Source organism: Salminus brasiliensis, chromosome 20 (assembly GCF_030463535.1).
Source record: "Salminus brasiliensis chromosome 20, fSalBra1.hap2, whole genome shotgun sequence".
Lineage (NCBI taxonomy): Eukaryota > Metazoa > Chordata > Actinopteri > Characiformes > Bryconidae > Salminus > Salminus brasiliensis.
The window spans coordinates 765609-785608 of NC_132897.1; the positions used below are offsets into that span (position 1 = coordinate 765609).

The 20000-nt window shown below is 40.1% G+C and overlaps 1 protein-coding gene and 1 long non-coding RNA gene across 3 annotated transcripts in view; one reads left to right on the top strand and one right to left on the bottom strand.

Moving 5' to 3' along the window:
- fbrsl1 (fibrosin-like 1) overlaps window positions 1-20000 on the bottom strand; it is a 432366-nt gene that overhangs the window by 391654 nt on the left and 20712 nt on the right. The gene's annotated exons all lie outside the window — the stretch shown is intronic.
- Window positions 2451-3597, top strand: LOC140542242 (uncharacterized). Of its 2 annotated transcripts, none has more exons than XR_011977985.1 (3): window positions 2451-2552; window positions 2786-2902; window positions 3274-3597. It is a non-coding gene; the product is annotated as an uncharacterized lncRNA (long non-coding RNA). The 2 variants fall into 2 exon arrangements; XR_011977984.1 differs by having other exon boundaries at window positions 2542-2572; window positions 2737-2902.

The following is a 20000-nucleotide window of genomic DNA, read 5'->3' on the forward strand; positions in this document are numbered from 1 at the left end:
TTAAACTTTTATCATATATTTTCATAATATGTGTCCTGCAATGGGCTGGCGTCCTGTCCAGGGGGTATTCCGGCCTAGCGTCCAGTGATTCCGGGCTGACCGGGAAGAAGTAGCTGCTTCTCAGTTTCCAATCTGTCTTTATCTTTATTTATCAGCTGGGCTGCACTGTGAATAAGGGTGGCCTTTAGTGTGTCCCAACTTCATAAGTAAATAAAGGAAGGTTTATTGGCTGATTGATTGACTGATTGATTTATTGATTGACTGATTGCGATACTGTCTTAGTGGAGTACCCTCAGGACCTTCTAGGTGTTTAGAGAAGGTCTAATGATTTCTGGGAGTTAAAGCATCCGTCTCTGTGGGTGGAGCGGAGTGTTCTTCAGTAGTCTGGAACTGGGGTTTAGACTCTGCAGTAGTTCAGTACTAGTCTTAGTCCACTGTTCAGTTCTGCTGGAAACTAAAGGGTTAAATCTGTAAAACTGAACAGAAAACTGTCCAATCAGGATGGTTCTCTCAGGGGTATCTGGGCAGATTCAGCTAAACCAGCTCTCTCACTGGTCAGGACTCCACTGGTAGAACTGAAGACCGTCAGATTGACAACCAACACAATCAGGAAGCAACCAGCGTCACTCTAGATTTGATACTATGTAAACAGTCGTACATGCAGAACAAACACCGGCAGTCCTTCTGGAGGTTCTAGACACATTGTGAGCAGAGGTGTAAGCAGTAGAGGCATCAGTTGCATCATTCTGTAGGTTCTAGATAGGCGGTGATTGTGAGCAGAATAAACATCATCAGTGAGGAATCACAGTTGTTGGTGTTTCTAATAAAGTGACCAGAGAGGAAGCTGAGACGTTGGTGTTTCTAATAAAGTGGCCAGCAAAAAAGCATAAATGTAGCATAAATGTGGCCAGTGAGGATATTACACAGGTAGGTGTTTCTAATAAAGTGGCCAGTGAGGATATAACACAGGTAGGTGTTTCTAATAAAGTGGCCAGTGAGAAAGCTCAGACATGGGTGTTTCTAATAAAGTGGCCAGTGAGGATATCACATAAGTAGGTGTTTCTAAGAAAGCGGCCAGTGAGGAAGCACAGTTGTTGGTGTTTCTACTAAAGTGGCCAGCGAGGAGGTACAAAGGTAGGTGTTTCCAATAAAGTGGCCAGTGAGAAAGCATGAATGTAGGTGTTTCTAATAAATTGGCCAGTGGAGAAGCACAGAGGTAGCCCGGTTGCAGTTTTAATTAGCAGGTAGCAGCGAGTTTAGAATTCAGGCCGAGGCTCATGATGGCGACAGCTCAGCGGAGAATTTAAAGCGTATTGATCGGATGTGTTCGAGTGTTTGTTTGTAAGAAAATGTAAAAACTGTCAGACTTGCAGATTTCATGGTGTTCTTTGGCAAACAGCTCGTATAAACGGATCAATAATCTCTCTTCATTGTGTGGAGCTGCATCCAGGTTATTAATATTGCATTGCACTGAGACCACATTGATTTCTGCACGTTAGAAGTGCATTTTGAATGAGGGCTTCATCAGCCTGAGGGGAAAAGCTCTGTTCTGCTTAATGGATGATTAGGTGACTACTCAACCACATCAGTTTAGACATATACAGTTTACAAGGCCGTTTCCTTCTGTTTGCTGGTATTTAAAAAATAACAGCTCAGAACTGACGACCATTTCAGAAAAAGTGGTTCATCCGTGCTGATGTAGCCTGTTTTCATACTAACACTGTTCTGTATGGGTCTGATTACGAGTCTGATTACAGGTTTCGGATCATTAGTGTTTTCTTTCTAATCTACACCCCTACAGTCTGCTTGCTGCTGTTGCGAGTTCATTCGTGACTGGGTGCTGGTGCCTGTCTACCCTCTGGATCAGCCTTGCCCCACTCTAAAACCCCTCGATTTTGCTGCAATCCTCCGAAACTTGTTTTTCTCTCCTTTTTTTGTTTTCTCTCTCTTTCTCTCTTTCCCATGTATTGAGATGCCCTGTTCCCACTGTTCCGTCCCGGTACCACCAAACCTGGCTCTCCGCTACCCTGCTACCCACTGCAATGCTGTCCTGGTCTGGACCCTCACACTGATTCATTCTGGCTTCACATTTTCATAATTTATGGTCGAATTGCTCATTTGCCACAGCTCTTAATTCACTACTATACTTTTATTTTGTACATTTTTATTCTTGTGGCTCTAAATGTAAATATAATAAATTGATTGGTTGTCAGTATTTTATGAGAATTGCTATTATTTACTCAAGGGCTCCCCCTACAGTTGTACATGTGCATTTCTGGACAGTGCGAGAGCTGCAGAAGCTTGATCTGAAGGTGGAGCAGCATGTGGGCGGAGGTGGTAGAGTAATACTACAGGATTCTACACTAATATGACTCTATGGGTTCTGCAGCGTTACACAGCAGTTCTGGAGAGAGGTTCTCCTCCTGCAGCTCCACCACCAAACCTCCATAGTGCAGTAGCAGCAGCAGCGCTCCGGCCCGGAGTGGAAATGACGGAGACGCCCTTCTCCCTGTTCCAGTCAGTGGAGCATCAGCCTGATCCTGAAGCTGCTGGTGAGACTGCTGCTCTATGAGTATGTAATAATTGCACAATTCCATTGAAGTAGTCTAGACAGTAATAACTCTGTAATAACTCGACATTTGTGGGTTAACTCAGATGCTGCGTTATGATTTTATGTACATCCATTATCATTTCCGCAGAGTGAGGGAAACTGTGTGTGTGTTGTTTTTACCCCAGTGGAGGACTGCAGCTTCCTTTCTGAGGCCATTGTCTCTCTCTTCATTAGTGTGTGCTGTGGAAACAGACAGGAAACTGCAGAGACGGAATAAGACGAGAACAAAACAAACGGCCCTGCTGGGAAACAAAACATTAGCAACAATAAACCTGAGGCTCAGTCATATCGGTACAACACACACACACACACACACACACACACACACACACACACACACACACACACACACACACACGGTTCACAATGTAAAACATCATAAAATAGGCCAGATTTTGTCAAACGCATTAGTCCTGAAGACACGGCAGAACAGAATCGTTTTAATGGATAAACAAACATCTGCCTCCAGCCCAGCTCACACACAACTCTACAGTTCAGCAGCGTTCCTAGAAGGTTCCTAGAAGGTTAGCCTGTAATGTTACAGACATTATGTTCCAGGGACATCTTGAAAACATGTGACTAACACAAGGAAAGCATTTGTATCATTTCTAATGTGATGTGATGTTCATGAAATTTAACAATAAAAATGTTTTTTTAATCAGGAGCTGATCGAGTGATCTTACAAAGAAGCCTATAAGACCCTCAGCATTGCTTTTAAACTCTCTCAACACAGCCTCTTTAGGCCTCTACCATCGGGCCAACACTACAGGGGTGTGAAGTCCAGGACAGCCAGACTGATGAACAGTTTCTATCCACAAGCCATCAGGCTTCTGAACACCTCCTCTCACCTTCCAGTCTGAACTGGCTGAACTCTGACATGCAGCCATTAATATGAACCCACTACATTCATCACTGCTACAGCTGACAATACTGTTTACTTTTGTATTTTACACATGCATAACTTTCTTTACTTAGTGTTTTTCTTTTACTTATGTATATAAATATATGTATATTTTAAATATATATATTATATATATTATTCTCTCTTTTTATATTGATATTTATAAGATTATTTTGGTCAATGGAGGAACTGCAAAGTAAGAATTTAATTGTATAGTGTAACTGCTTGTTTCTGCTGTGGACATGACAATAAATTGAATTTGAACTCAAAAGCTTCCAGGAAGGTTAACATGTAATGTTTTTAGAACGTTTTTAAACATTTCCGCATAAACAAACTCTGACATTTTCAAGACATTTGTAACTTTCCCAAATTGTAAATTTCCCAAATGTCCAAAATTAAAAACATGGATACAATGAATACATAATAATAATAATAATAATAATAATAATAAATACATAACAATAATAATAATAATAATAAATACATAACAATAATAATAATAATAATAATAAATACATAATAATCATACTACTACTACTACTACTAATAATAATAATCTAATAAAGTGCTGAAAGAAGAGAAAGGGGTAGATGACAAAGAACATAAAGAAACCATCATAATAATCAGGATTCAGAGAAGCTGTAAGATTAAGAATGAAAGTGAAACTGAAGATGTGGAGACAAGGATTTTTTTTATTACCAGGTTCGTATTTGTATTTCGTTGCTGTCCAATGAAAACCATGTATCTCCATTTTTGTCTGTTTTTAGTTTTCTTCATTGTTTGAACCCTGTAGATGCACTGAACACTGTGTAAATAATTCTGGATAAATGGACCAATAGAAATGCTCTACATTACTCAGAATAAGCTCTTGGTGTTTGGGTGGGATGGGATGGATGTTGGTGGAGATTAAAAGTGCAGTAAAATACTGTTTGTTGATTGTTGTTTTGTATATTTTAATTCTAAAAACCTACATTTAAAATAAAGGTTTAGTATACAAAAAGAATAAAAGTAAAATACAAAAGGTTATGGCTATAAAATAATAAAATAATAAATAATACATAATAAAAGTAACATAAAAGAATAATGCAAACAATAATAATACTAAATAATAAATAATAAATAAATAATAAAACTAAATATAGAGAGTTTAAAAAAAACATAGAATTGTAAAATTAAAATAAATAAAAAAATGTCAAATGAAAATAAACAAAGTAAAATACTAAATATTATCACATTGATAAATAATAAATAGTTTTAAATATTCCTTAATAAACATGAAAAATTCTATAAAATCCCATGTTCACCTGTGAGAATACCTGAAAAAAATGGGATTAAAAAAAAGAAGAAAAAAAGTAAAAGTAAGGTGCTGTTCCTCAGTGAGGGCGGAGTGACGTAAGGTGGAGGTGGTGGTGCAGCATCATGTGGTGGAGGTGCTGTTCCTCAGTGAGGACTGAGTGAAGCCTGGTGGTGGCACACAGTGTGCAGGTGTTTCATGGCTGATCTGGGCTCACTCAGACCTGTCCAGTGGAGTCTCAGCTGCACTGTGTTCACACTCAGCTGTGTGTGTGTGTGTGTGTGTGTGTGTGTGTGTGTATTAGTGTATACTCTGGTTATTGAAGCCGGCAGGAGGCATTCGGGCTGAATAACAATCAAAGGCAGTAGTACGAGCCGCTTGGGGAAACGTCCTGACGGTCCTCCACTGCGCTTAATTAGAGTGTCCTTCAGCCGTGCTCCTCTGGGCCCTCGGCCCCGAGCCCTGCACAAATTAATTACAAAACACCAGGCAATCACACTAATTCAGCCTGGCCCACAGGCATCACTTACACACCCTGACCTTAACCGCTGACTCAACCGGGCCTGCTTGCACGGCTCACGCTTACACCGCAGGTCAAAAGTTTGGGGAGTCTCTAGAAACTTAACAGTAATGTTAAGTAACGTAATGGGACGTTTAAATGAAGTCAATAAAATATTTTTTATTAAGTCCTTTTGGGGAATTCCCATTGGTCCATTCATCATGATCACCCTTTCACGATAGAAATCAAAAACTGACAGATTATATATTATATTATATATAATATAATATGATATTATATATCAAAAAATGAAAAACAGAGACAAAAATGGAGATACAAGGTTTTTGCAGGACAGTGACATTATATAATATATCCAAATACAGCTGCATATCGGAGTGTAAATCTGCTGATCTGAGCAGTAAGTGTTTATCTGATCAGTAAAACACTGATATCAGAATATCACTCCTACAGACGGTGGTGGAGGTTCTCCATCACTGTGTTCATCATTAGAACATCTCCAAAGTTCTCCTCATGGAGTCTAGTGTTATTTAGAGTTCTCCTCAGATCAACACCTGGTTTGGTGAATCAGGGTTTAATGATTTTACAATGATTAATAAAAAAGTTATACAACTTTAAAACGTACAGAACAGCCCAAATATGCAAACATCAGATTTGAAAGGGTTAATTTTTTATGAGATATTAATAAACGTATCGTCTAATTCATCGTATTTTGTGCACTAACCACCATCAGACACATCCTTCCCAGCAAGTAACAACACAGCAATCAAATAGCAACAGCCTTCAAACCATCAACCATGGCACAGCAACTAGACAGCAACACCCTATGAACCACCTAGCGATGCCCTAGAAACTACCTGGTATAAAGCAGCAACAACCTAGCAACCACTTGAAATCCCAAAACAAGCACCCAGCAACATTCTACTGACCACTTTGGGATGCTATAGGAAATGCCATCCAACATCGCCCTAGCAATCATCTGCAAAACAGTAGCAACTGCATAGAAACACTCTAGCAACCACATAGGATACCACAGCAACCACCTTGAAACAGCTTAGAAACTAGCTTGCAACATCCTAGCAACCATGAGTTGTATATGCTGCATAATTAAGTCACTGAATGGCAAAAAATCTAAATTGTAACTTTTCACTTATTTTATTATAATTAGGGCAATTAAGAATATATTAAATATAATTGTTGCTGGAGCGACAAAGCTAACAAGGCTAACACTGCTAACGCTAAACGTCAACAGTCTCCCAAATCATACCCATAAATTCGTGATTTTAGTTCAGGAAGTCGTAGCAGTTTGTCCTAAACCACACACTGAGTGGGTTGGGAGATAAGTGTGGGCGTGCCCGTACAGATATGATTGAACCCCCCTGCATCTCTATGACAACGCCGATGCCCTGGAAAAGCCTGCGAGTCGTACAGACGGCACAAGTGGGCCAATTAGACGTGAGAGAGATTACTGTGCCAGAAGTAGTCTGGAAATGAGGCTAGTGTTGATGGTGACATCACCAGCCGTCTGTTCATAACGGGGCAGCAGATGCTCCAACAAAATCAAGACATGACCTTGGATTAAAAATACATGACAGGCAGATCACACACACACACACACACACACACACACACACACACACACTTCTAAATCATATTTATGTATTGGTACCATCAGACATGGCATAGCAACTAAATAGCATCACCCTATCGACCACCAAGCAATGCCCTAGTAACCATTTGGCATTACACAGCAACACCCTCACAATCACCTGAAACATAGCAACCAATGAGCAACACGCTAGCTTCTACTAGAGATTCTATAGTAACCACCTGGCAACAGCCTAAAACCGACCTGGGACACCATAGCAACCAATGAGCAACACCCTAGCATCCACTAGAGAGTCAATAGTAACCACCTAACAAAAACCTAGAAACTACCTAGGACACCATAGCAACCAATGAGCAACACCCTAGCATCCACTAGAGATTCCATAATAACCACCTAACAAAAACCTAGAAACTACCTAGGACACCATAGCAACCAATGAGCAACACCCTAGCATCCACTAGAGATTCCATAGTAACCACCTAGCAACAACCTAGAAACTACATAGGACAACATAGCAACCAATGAGCAACACCCTAGCATCCACTAGAGATTCCATAGTAACCACCTAGCAACAACCTAAAACCGATCTAGGACACCACAGCAATCAATGAGCAACACCCTAGCATCCACTAGAGATTCCATAGTAACCACCTAGCAACAACCTAGAAACTACCTGAGACACCATAGCAACCAATGAGCAACACCCTAGCATCCCCTAGAGATTCCATAATAACCACCTAACAAAAACCTAGGACACCATAACCACATTCTGCAGCACTGTTACTGTTTTTCATTGTCCCTAGAATTCCTAGAATAATTTTACTGATTTGATGAATTTCAATGAATTTTAATGAATTTAAGTGAATTTGAGTTTTTAATATTTCATTTTCAGTCAAAATTCCTGGATTAGTTATTTTGTTTTTGCTGAATCTGATTTTTCGGAATAATTTTTTTTTTCCCTAAATTAGTGAAAAGATATCAAGAATTCCTAGAATACTTTCAGGATACAGTTAGCAAAGGATTTTCCTTTGAATTCCAGTGAAATTCAATGAATTTTAATGAATTGCATTGAATTTGAGTTTGTAATGTTATATTTTCATGTCAAAATTCCTTTTTTTTGCTAAATAAGATTTTTCCTGAATTAGCAAAATGAGTTTGTTGTTGTTGTTTTTCCTGATTAAGTGAAGATCAATAGATTTGAGGGTTTATTGGCACATTTTTATGTCAAAATTCACAAATTAAATTTTTTTCCCCAAAAAGTTTTCCTGAAGTAGTATTCTTTTCTTTTAGAATGACCTAAAAGAAATCCTGACCAGGTCTTCCTAACTGAGCGGTTTTGTTTTTGCTGCATTAGTAACAGGTTTTCCTGAGGTTTCCTGTGAGCACCAGTGAGAGGCTGCCTCATTAGCATTAGCGATGGCAGCGGGAGTTCAGAGAGTCCTTGAGACGAGCTTTAAGGAGGAAAAGGGGTCAGTTTAGAGAGTTAGCGGAATATGGGGCGAGACACGGTCATACATCTTGTCGTATCCCAGGTGACCTGCTTAAGTGAGCGAGTGTGTAAGCTATGCATGGAGGTTTTGTTTGCTGCTGAGTTAACACACACACACACACACACACACACACACACACACACACACACACACAGCGTCCTTCATTGTCCCTGTGGTCATATCAGTTTACACTGCATCCCCCTGTGCTGTGTATTTGTGTGTGTGTGTGTGTGTGTGTGTGTGTGTGTGTGTGTGTGTGACCCTTTATCACAAACACAATAAAAGGCTAATGTATTCAGTACAGCTAGAGAGAGTAGAGCAGATTCAGGAGAAAGAGAAAGTGACCCTTAGCAACACCTTAGCAACCACCTAGAAAAGCCCTAGCAACCAGCAGCTATACCTGAGCAACCTAGCAACATCATAGCACCCATCACCTAGCAAAGCCTTAGCAACCACATAACAACATCATAGCGACCACCACATACAGCACAACAACCCCTTAGCAACCACCTAGCAAAGCCTCAGCAAGCAACTACACAAAAGCAAAACACCTTAGCACCCACTTAGCAACACCTTATCAATCACCTAGCAACAGCTTAGCAACCAATAACTATACCACAGTGATCACCTAGAAAGCATCTAGGAACACCACAGCAAACACCTGGGATACCATAGCAGGTGTTCTTGAAGGTGATGAAGCAGGAAAAAAAAGACAAGCGTAAGAATCTGAGACACAAGAACCAAACTGTGAGGTTCTAGACAATGACTGGGTCAGAACATCTCCAGAACATCAGGCAGGTCTTGTGGGGGGTTCACGGTATGCAGTGGTCAGTGGCTACTAACAGGAAATAGTCCAAGTGGTTTTAATGTTTTGGCTGCTCATTAAAGGACCTGCAGAGGCTGCAAAAGTTTGTGGACACTTTCAGCTACTTTAAGCTGACACAGCTTGTCTAGTGCCTGTAGAGAAGAAGAAGTACTGCCAATAGAATAGGACCCTCTGGAGCAGATCAACATCATGACCCTATTGGCTCCATGCTGCCTAATAATGCCAGGCGTGGGCTAGAGGGGGATAAAGCCCCCCAGCATTGAGGAGCTGTGGAGCAGTGGAGGAACTGTGTCCTCTGGAATGATGGTGGTGGAGCTCCATCAGTACTTTTAATGAGATGAGTTGGGAAGTTGGGGATATTAAGGTGGGGTGGTGATCATCATCCAACATCCTGACCTCACTAACGCTCTCCTCCAAAATCTAGTAGAAAGTCTTCTTCTCTGGACAGTAGAGACAGTTACTCTAACAAAAGCAGGATCAGCTTATTTTAATTAATGAGCAGGTGTCCCAATACTTTTGTCCATATAGTGTATATGAAGGTCAGTTAGGGTCACTGGAGGCCAATTATGTCCTTGTATGTTTTAGTTTAATGCTGCTAATCCAGCCTTTGTCCATAGGGAGACATTTGTTTACAATGGATTGTAATGCATAAGCCCTCGTTCCTCCCTCGTTCCTCCCTCGTTCCTCCCTCGTTCCTCCCTCTCTGCTGCCAAAATGTTAAAGGCCAGATGCTTAATGAGGATCTTCTGTTCAGTGGAGGCAAAAAGAGCAAATGATTATGCAGCTACACACTTCCACATCCACCGTTTTCGGTCCCCACCCCCATATCCCTCTCCCAGTTCGCACCATGTTCAGTGAATGCATGTGTTTAGCATTAGAAGCGTTCAATCTACAAAGGGCCGCACTCCAACCCAAACAACAGAGATCAAAGGAATTCTTAATGAGTGTGAAACGTGCTGCAGAATGGAGATGTATTATTTGAAAGCGGGTCGAGCGACTAGAACAGCATGGGTTTTACTCAATGCACTGTTATCTATTAACATTCAGGCTACGCTAACATGCTTCACTCCATGCTTACAGATAACAGCAAGTCCTACAGTGTCAGAAACCACACGGTCAAATTAATTTTGACCGTGAATGCAATCAAATCCTCACAGCAATGCTTCTCCAGAATATAGTAGAAAGTCTTCTTCTCTGGACAGAGACAGTTACTCCAACAAAAGCAGGATCAACTCTTTTTAGTACCCTTGATTTAAGAAGAAACACAGAATGAACAGGTGTCCGAATACTTTTGTCCATCCTCCATTCCCCGCATTATTTGGCTTGAACTTTTTTAAACATTTTAAAAAAGCTCCCAACCCTTCAAATACAGTTAGAAACGGAGAAGAACCATCATCCAGAACCAGAGAAAGAGAAAGCATCATCAGAGTCCCCGGCTCTTCAGCTTCCAATTCAGTGATAATGAAGAGAGAAATGGGTCTTCAGACATGATTTAACCTCTCATCATCTCCACCTCACTCTCCATCTGTGTCCATCAGCCTCAGACGACCCCAGGCCTCCAGCAGATGCTCAAAACACTGCATCCCTATAGCTCTGTTTCCCATCGCCATGACAACAATAACGTCCTCAAACGGCATCAGAATCTCCAACATTCAAGTCATTTAACCCTGTAGCGCCGCCTCCTCAGTGTATATCACAATACCTACATTTAGAGTGTTATTAATATTCACCCTAATGAGAGACTGTAGCTCCGCCTCCTCAGTGTATATCACAATACCTACATTTAGAGTGTTATTAATATTCACCCTAATGAGAGACTGTAGCTCCGCCTCCTCAGTGTATATCACAATACCTACATTAAGCGTTATTAATATTCACCCTAATGAGAGACTGTAGCCCCGCCTCCTCAGTGTATATCACAATACCTACATTTAGAGCGTTATTAATATTCACCCTAATGAGAGACTGTAGCTCCGCCTCCTCAGTGTATATCACAATACCTACATTTAGAGCGTTATTAATATTCACCCTAATGAGAGACTGTAGCTCCTCCTCCTCAGTGTATATCACAATACCTACATTTAGAGCGTTATTAATATTCACCCTAATGAGAGACTGTAGCTCCGCCTCCTCAGTGTATATCACAATACCTACATTTAGAGCGTTATTAATATTCACCCTAATGAGAGACTGTAGCTCCGCCTCCTCAGTGTATATCACAATACCTACATTTAGAGTGTTATTAATATTCACCCTAATGAGAGACTGTAGCTCCTCCTCCTCAGTGTATATCACAATACCTACATTTAGAGCGTTATTAATATTCACCCTAATGAGAGACTGTAGCTCCTCCTCCACAGTGTAGTCCAGTGCTGGGGGCTTTACAGCATGGGGGGGCTTGTGCTGTTCATCTATACACACAGATTGTATATACAGACGTATAGAGGAGAACCACAGTCTAGATTACAGATCTGATCCCTGCTGTGAACATTAGCATGCTAGGAGCTAGCAGCACTGCAAAGTGCTCAGCCTTCATCTGTAATTCATGATCCGTCAGGCTTGTTTTGGCCCAAACAGATCAGAGCTATGTGTCCGATCCTCCAGACGGTCCGGTCTGCTCCGCCCTGCCCGTCTCTCCCTACATCACCAATTCTCCTACTGTCTGACCTCCCTCTGATCTCAACCTCCACAATCCGTTATTCTAACCAGAGCGTGGTGTGACCTTTACTCCGGTTCCTCACCGGCTGCAGCCCAGGCAAGCGACTGCAGGCCGCGGCAGGAAATCGATGCTAATCAATTTGCGACTCTGTTAGCTAATAACAAGCCTCTCGGCCTCTCAGCGAAATCTGACTTCCAGCCTTTTTTTAATTTGTCATAATCCAACGAGAGGAACGGCTAAACCAGATTAGCCAACCCCAGCTCCTACATCTCGCTACCACGGCAACGGCTGCGGGAAAGAGGAATTCTGAGTCGTTTAAAGGAGCAGAGCCTACGTACACATCACAGATACAGCAGCACAGTCCTGTTCAAATCATCACTCAAACTTCTGTTTTTCTGATCATGAGATTAAGATATCGTCACGGTCATGCAAAAAAATTTAAAATGCATCTGCAATTCTGTGTTTTTTCACTTTTCTCCATAATGTGAATCTGTTGTTCTTTTTCCTATGTGAATTTCATGATGAGTGGACCAATAGAAATGCTCCAAAATGACTTGGAATAAAAATATTGATACAATGACTTCCATTGAAAGCTCTTATGTATCTTTTCCTCCTCCTGTTTTTGAGATAAAAGAATAAAAGAATTTTGAGCACATGTAGATACACACACACACACACACACACATATATATATATATATATATATATATATATATACACACACACACACACACACACACACACACACATACATATCTGTGCAACATGTATTTATCAAATATGTATCTATAAAATGCATGACTATGAAGTTTGTTCCTGTTAAATATGTTTTTAAATACAATTTAAATGTTTTTAGCCTATTTTGGGAATAATAGAAATGAATATATGAATATATTTTTAATAGATGTGTATTTTAACTAGATGTTTTAGTTTAGTTTCAAATAACAAGATATAAATCACATTATCCAACGACATCTTTACTGTGGATTTGTACCTATAACACTTTTAACTTTGCATATTTGCACAAACGTAAGTGTAAAATATATGTTTATATATGTTTAAATAAATGTATGTTTAAATATATTTGGAGTGGGTCAAAATATTCTGATATACAATTTAGTGTGTGAAATGTATTTGGGAATGAAGTGCAATGTATGTGAAATATAAAAATGTTCATATATATATTTATTTCTGTTTGCTGAAGAGACTTTAAGGTTGTAATCAATTTAATTTTTAGGATTATTTAATTTATTTCATTTTTAATATATCTTGGAAGTAGCAATGTTTTTTAAATGGGTTTATTGATTTATAGGATAAGATTGGATGGTCACTTTGCAGGTCATCTGAATGTGAACTGTATAGAAAATAATATTTAGACACAGCAGACATTTCTACATTATTCTTCTTATTATTGTCTTTTTATTTTGCAGATCCATGTAATAATTTGTAATCATGTAAGAATGTGTAGTTGTGTGGTTCATTTTCTACATTTATATTTAATTATATATATTTTTATAATGTTCTTTTTTTAAACGTCAGTTTGAGTTAAATAAATAAGTTTAATATATTTTCATTAACACACAGTAATGAATAAAGAACAGCGTTAAATATATTGCAGATATGCATATTTCAACACAAATACAGACAGGAGTGATTTCAGTAGATGTGTCGGTGTGTGAGTTGAAGCTCTGACCGCTTCAGAGTAATGAGGGTTGTGTGTTAACCGGATCCCCCCGGTGTGTGACCACAGTGCAGCAGCAGAAATGAGATGAATGTGTGACGGTGGTGTGTGTGACAGAAGCGGGCGATCACATCTCAGCCTTGCGGTCAAGGAGCCTTAACCACCGGGGAAGTGGAGCAGAGCCGCCGCATTAATCACACAGAAAGGTCAGCGGGAAAAGCCCATTTACACTCAGCTCTGACCGGAGCTCTGCCGACCCATGAACAGCTAACATCTCTCTCTCTCTCCACCTCTCTCTCCACCTCTCTCTCCATTTTTCTTTTTTTCCCCCACACTCTCCCATCCACCCTACAGCAGTTTAGCCACACCCATTCAGCCTACAGCAATTTAACCCCACCCATTCAGCCTTCAGCAATTTAACCCCACCCATTCAGTCTACAGCAATTTAACCCCACCCATTCAGCCTTCAGCAATTTAACCCCACCCATTCAGCCTACAGCAATTTAACCCCACCCATTCAGCCTTCAGCAATTTAACCCCACCCATTCAGCCTTCAGCAATTTAACCCCACCCATTCAGTCTACAGCAATTTAACCCCACCCATTCGGCCTTCAGCAATTTAACCCCACCCATTCGGCCTACAGCATTTTAGCCCCACCCATTCGGCCTACAGCATTTTAGCCCTACCCATTCAGCCTACAGCAATTTAACCCCACCCATTCAGCCTACAGCAGTTTAACCCCACCCATTCAGCCTTCAGCAATTTAACCCCACCCATTCGGCCTTCAGCAATTTAGCCCCACCCATTCGGCCTACAGCACTTTAACCCCACCCATTCAGCCTACAGCAGTTTAGCCACACCCATTCAGCCTACAGCAGTTTAGCCACACCTATTCAGCCTACAGCAGTTTAGCCACACCTATTCAGCCTACAGCAGTTTAGCCACACCTATTCAGCCTACAGCAGTTTAGGGCCACCCATTCACCCTCCAGTATGGAGCAGCAGCCTTTGGCACTATGGCTCAGGGGGTCGTGAGTTTGAATCCCAAAGGATGCGGCTTTGCCATCAGAAGCTGGACTCTGAGTGAGCATTAGTGCCCATGCACATGCTTTCCAGGTGGGTGGATGGCACGCTCTCTGCCCTCTTAAACCGATGTTGGCCGGTACAGGCGTCTGTTAGCTGGAGCGGTGGAGCTGAGGACCCGGTGCTTTCCTCTGAGCGGGTCGGATCACAGGAGACAGGAGGGGAGTGTGTTAAGGCCTTACCCTCCTAGCGGCGGGAGCATTGCTAGTGCTAGGGGGAGCTACGAACGAATGGGTTAACTGGCAGTCAGAACAGAGCCCATTTACAAGTCAGAGAAATAAAAAGAGACCAGAAGCTACTGTGAGCTACACTTACCCAGAAACCCTTTATATATATGTCTGTCTACAGACTTACGCTCATGTGAGTCTTCACAGCTAAGTATTAATTAGCCGTTATTAAGCTGTTTGCAATGCAGAGAGAGAGAGAGAGAGAGAGAGAGAGAGAGAGAGAGAGAGAGAGAGAGAGGTGGGGGTGTTCTGAGAATGGAAATAAATTAGCAAATTAGCACAGGCTATTCTTATCTAGCTAAAAATACACCCTTCCTTCCTTCAGCGTGGAGGAACTCGCTGTGAAACTCGAGCTCTACCTGCAGCGTCCTGGAGCTCCAGGCTCCTCACTGCTCTCCATCACATCAGCTTTTCTGACCACGTTCGGCTCTTATTGGTCTCAAATCTGTAACCGAGTGAAAATGCTAAAGCTCTGACCAATTACAGAGAAAACCTCCACATTATATATTAATATTATTATTTAAATACATGATATGTCCAAAAGTCTGTGGACGCTCCTTCTAAGGAATGCATTCAGCTTCCAGTTTAAGCTGCACCCATTGCTGACACATATGTGCAAATGCACACATACAGCTTACAGTCTTTGCAGCAGATCAACATCATCACCCTATTGGCTCCTAATGCTGCCCAATGCCAGGCATGGGCTATAGAGGGGTATAAAGCCCCCCAGCATTAAGGAGCTGTGGAGCAGTGGAAGAACTGTGTTCTCTGGAGTGATGATGGTGGTGGAGCTCCATCCAGTACTTTTGGATGGAATGAGTTGGGGGGAGTTGACCTCAACATCCTGACCTCACTAACGCTCTTGCTGCTGAATGCAATCAAATCCGCACAGCAATGCTCCTCCTCCAAAATCTAGTAGAAAGTCTACTTCCCTGGACAGTAGCGACAGTTAATCTATTTTTAATACCCCTGATTTCAGAAGGAACAGTGAATGAGCAGGTGTCCCAATACTTTTGTCCATTTAGTGTAGGTTGAATTTCGTCTGTTTCTTTTTCCACGAGAGCAGCTTCTGAAATCTGAAGAGTCTGAAGAGCTGCTCTGGGCCTCAGCACATCAAATATACATCACAATTCAACAGCTCATGTTTAGTTTATGGAGACAAATTGGCGGCACATGTTCACTCTGTACTCAGCCATTCATCATCAGACTGCTGATTACACAACACAGCAGTGAATTAGACCAGACAGGACTCGGATCAAAACACTCACATTAATCAATCAGGTGCCCCTGTATTGCAGCTGACGCTGAATTGGAACACGCTGTATTATAGAGTAATTGATCATATTGATCATATGGCATCATGTTACTTACAGTACTGGATCCCATCATACTGTGATATCAGGTCATTGTATTGCAGCATCATTTAATCATACTGTATTTTAACACATCATAGACATAATGGTTTATTTATCTCACATATTGTGACGTCATATTAATCACACTGTTTTGCAACATAACGTATTGTATCATAATGCATCATAACATACTGTATTGTAACAATTATCATTGTATTGTATCATATTGTATCTGCTTGCGTCATAAAGCACTATATGCATCAGAACATATCCTATTTATATTATATTGTATCGTAATGGGTCACATTTCAACATGTATAGTTTTATGTTGTATCGTCACTCATATGACTCACATAATGCATGATATCATAACACTGTATTGTAAGGACTGTATCGTAACATCACATGACAGTAAATGACAGTATCACAACATATCACACTGTATTGTATTGTGATATATGTATCATATAAGATATATGTATCTTATTAATATTGTACAGTAAGTTATGTAATATTGTATTGTGATATGTGTCAGTGTGTAATATTGTATTGGGATATGTATTATACTGGGTAATATGTTATTGTGATATATGCATCATATTGTGTAATATTGCATTGGGATTATTTATATGATATTGTGTAATATTATGTTGTGATATATGTATCATATCATGATGTGTATCATTGTGTAATATTGTATCATGATGTGTATCATTGTGTAATATTGTATGATGAGGTATTGCGTAATATTTTATTGTGATATTGTGATGTATCATATTGTGCAATACTGTATCATGATGTCATATTGTGTAAGATTTTATTGTAATATATGGATCATATTGTGTAATATCATGTTTTAATGTATTGTTCAAAACTGTATTGTGCTGTGTATCATTGTGTAATATTTTATTGTGCTATATGTAGCATATTGTGAAATGCTGCATTGTGATTATATGTATCATATTGTGTAATATTGTATCATGATGTGTATCATTGTTTAATACTGTATGGTAAGGTATTGTGTAATATTGTATTGTGATATATGTATGATTTTGTGTAATACTGTATCATGATATGTATCATAGTGTAATATTGTATGGTATTTTATTTAGTGGTGTATTATGATCAAATTGTGTAAGATTTTATTGTGATATAGGCATCATATTGTGTAATATTGTATGGTCATGTATTGTGTATAGTTAGTTACACTGTATCATGGTATACTGTGTAATTATTATGGTCATATACTGTGTCATATTTCATAATGATATACATATTACACTGTCATATGTAATAGTGTTTAATGTATTGTGCAAAACTGTATTGTAATGTGTATCATTTTATTGTAATATATGTATCATAGTGTGCAATATTGCATTGTGATTTTTATGGTAATATACTGTGTCATATTTTATAATGAAATGCATATCATACTGTCATATTGGATCACAGTACAGTGTATCATATTGTGTGATATTGTATTGTGATATATCATTGTATTATATTATATCACAGCATATGAAATCATACTATATCTCAAAACATGTATGCTCGCTCAGACCTAATATTCTAGCTGAACACACGGGCAGGTTGTACAGGGCTGTTCAGCCTGTTTCATTAGCAGTCTGAGGTTTCTCTTCACATCTTTATAGCTCTGTAAAACATCTCAGCACACGGTGAGGATAAAGTCCCTCATGCATAAACCACCAGCCTGGGCTTTTAATTCACACACAATGGCTTTTCCTCCAGAGCCCATCAGCTTGTCCTCACATTACCCTGCTATATAAATACAGCCACAGAGAGAGGTTAGCTAGCGTGACCCAGCGCTAACTGAAGGAGACACTTCTCTTATAATACAGCTAAATGGAGCCATCACTCTTTCTTCTGTCTCCTCCCCTCCCTTGACCTGACATAATTACACCTTTTATTGCTCATTTAACGGCGCTAACATTGCTTTAGAAATTGATCAGCCCTGAGTAACGTCTAAAGAAAAGAAAAGAGAGAGAGATATGGACCGATTTGTACTTTTGAACCCTTTAAAGTCCGGAGTTATTACCATCGTTTTGCTGTACTACTGAATGTACTTACAACACGTATTCAGTAGCAGTAATGTCAACCAATCAGCACTCACTGGCTGCAACATCAACTAGTCAGTACTAATTGCAATAATGTGATCTAATCAGTACTCAGTAGCGCTAATACCAATCAATCAGTACTCAGTAGCACTAATACCAATCAATCAGTATTAATTAGCAGTAACACTGATGGATCAGTACTCATTAGCAGGAACACCAACCAATCGGTACTCATTAGCAGGAACACCAACCAATCGGTACTCAGTAGCACCAACACCAACCAATCAGTACTTATTAGCAGGAACACCAACCAATCGGTACTCAGTAGCACCAACACCAACCAATCGGTACTCAATAGCACTAATACCAACGGATCAGTTTTCAGTAGCACTAACACCAACCAATCAGTATTAATTAGCAGTAACACTGATGGATCAGTATTAATTAGCAGTAACACTGATGGATCAGTACTCATTAGCACCAACACCAACCAATCGGTACTCATTAGCACCAACACCAACCAATCGGTACTCAGTAGCACCAACACCAACCAATCGGTACTCAATAGCACCAACACCAACCAATCAGTACTCAGTAGCACTAATACCAATGGATCAGTTTTCAGTAGCACTAACACCAACCAATCAGTACTCAGTAAAGGTAATGCACAATAATCAGTACTCAGAAACCCTATTGCCAACTAATCTGTACTGCAAGCTAATCAGTACTCAGTAGCATTGATGTAAACTACTAGTACTCATTAGCAGTAATGCAAGCTAACAAATACTCCGTAGCAGTAACATCAATAGTAGTAATGCAATTAATCAGTACTCAGTAAAGCTTGCTTACTAAGCAGTACTCAGTAACTCTAGTAACTAAATAGTATTCAGTAGCAGTAACATCAACCAATCAGCACTAATTGCATTAAGGCCATCCAGTCAGTACTCAGTTGAAGAAATGCCAACTAATTAGTACTCAGTACCACCAATACCAATAAATCAGTACTCAGTACCACCAATACCAACCACTCAGTACTCAAAGTAATCAGCACTCAGTAGCAGCAACACCAACAAATCAGTACTCACCATGATCATGCAATCACCATGGAAACGCTTACCACCATCGGTTGTGTACTGTTGCTGTTTACACCACAGTAGGGCTTTCTCCTTCAATGCCTTAAAGCTGAGCAGCACAAAGCCAGCTGCGGCGGCTGAGAGGCTGCACTGCTGTTGGTCTCTCTGGACTGGAGGTTTCTATAAGTTGTCAGAGCAGCGAGGGATACAGGGTTATATATAACCTTCACTGCTGGAGATAAAATCCTCCATAACAGTCGCAGCCCTTTGACTCGGGCTTTAAAACAGACCAATTTACGATAGTGGAGACCAGCAGGGCCTGCAGTAAGAGGCCCTGGATGTGTGCTGGACATTACACTGAGTGTCTAAATAATTGATTAGAAACATCTACTATTGCTCTGTATATGGTTTACATGTACAAACTGTAGCCAATCTGTTGCTATGCAACTGTAGTGTTGATTGGGCTTAAATATGGTGAACATCTAATTGCCAATTTTTTAGAAACCGTTGTAGCTCCACCTTTTATCATATGCAACTTAATCAATGCTACAGCTAGTGCTTCATATATTAACTGGCCATCGCTACAAATATTGGCTATT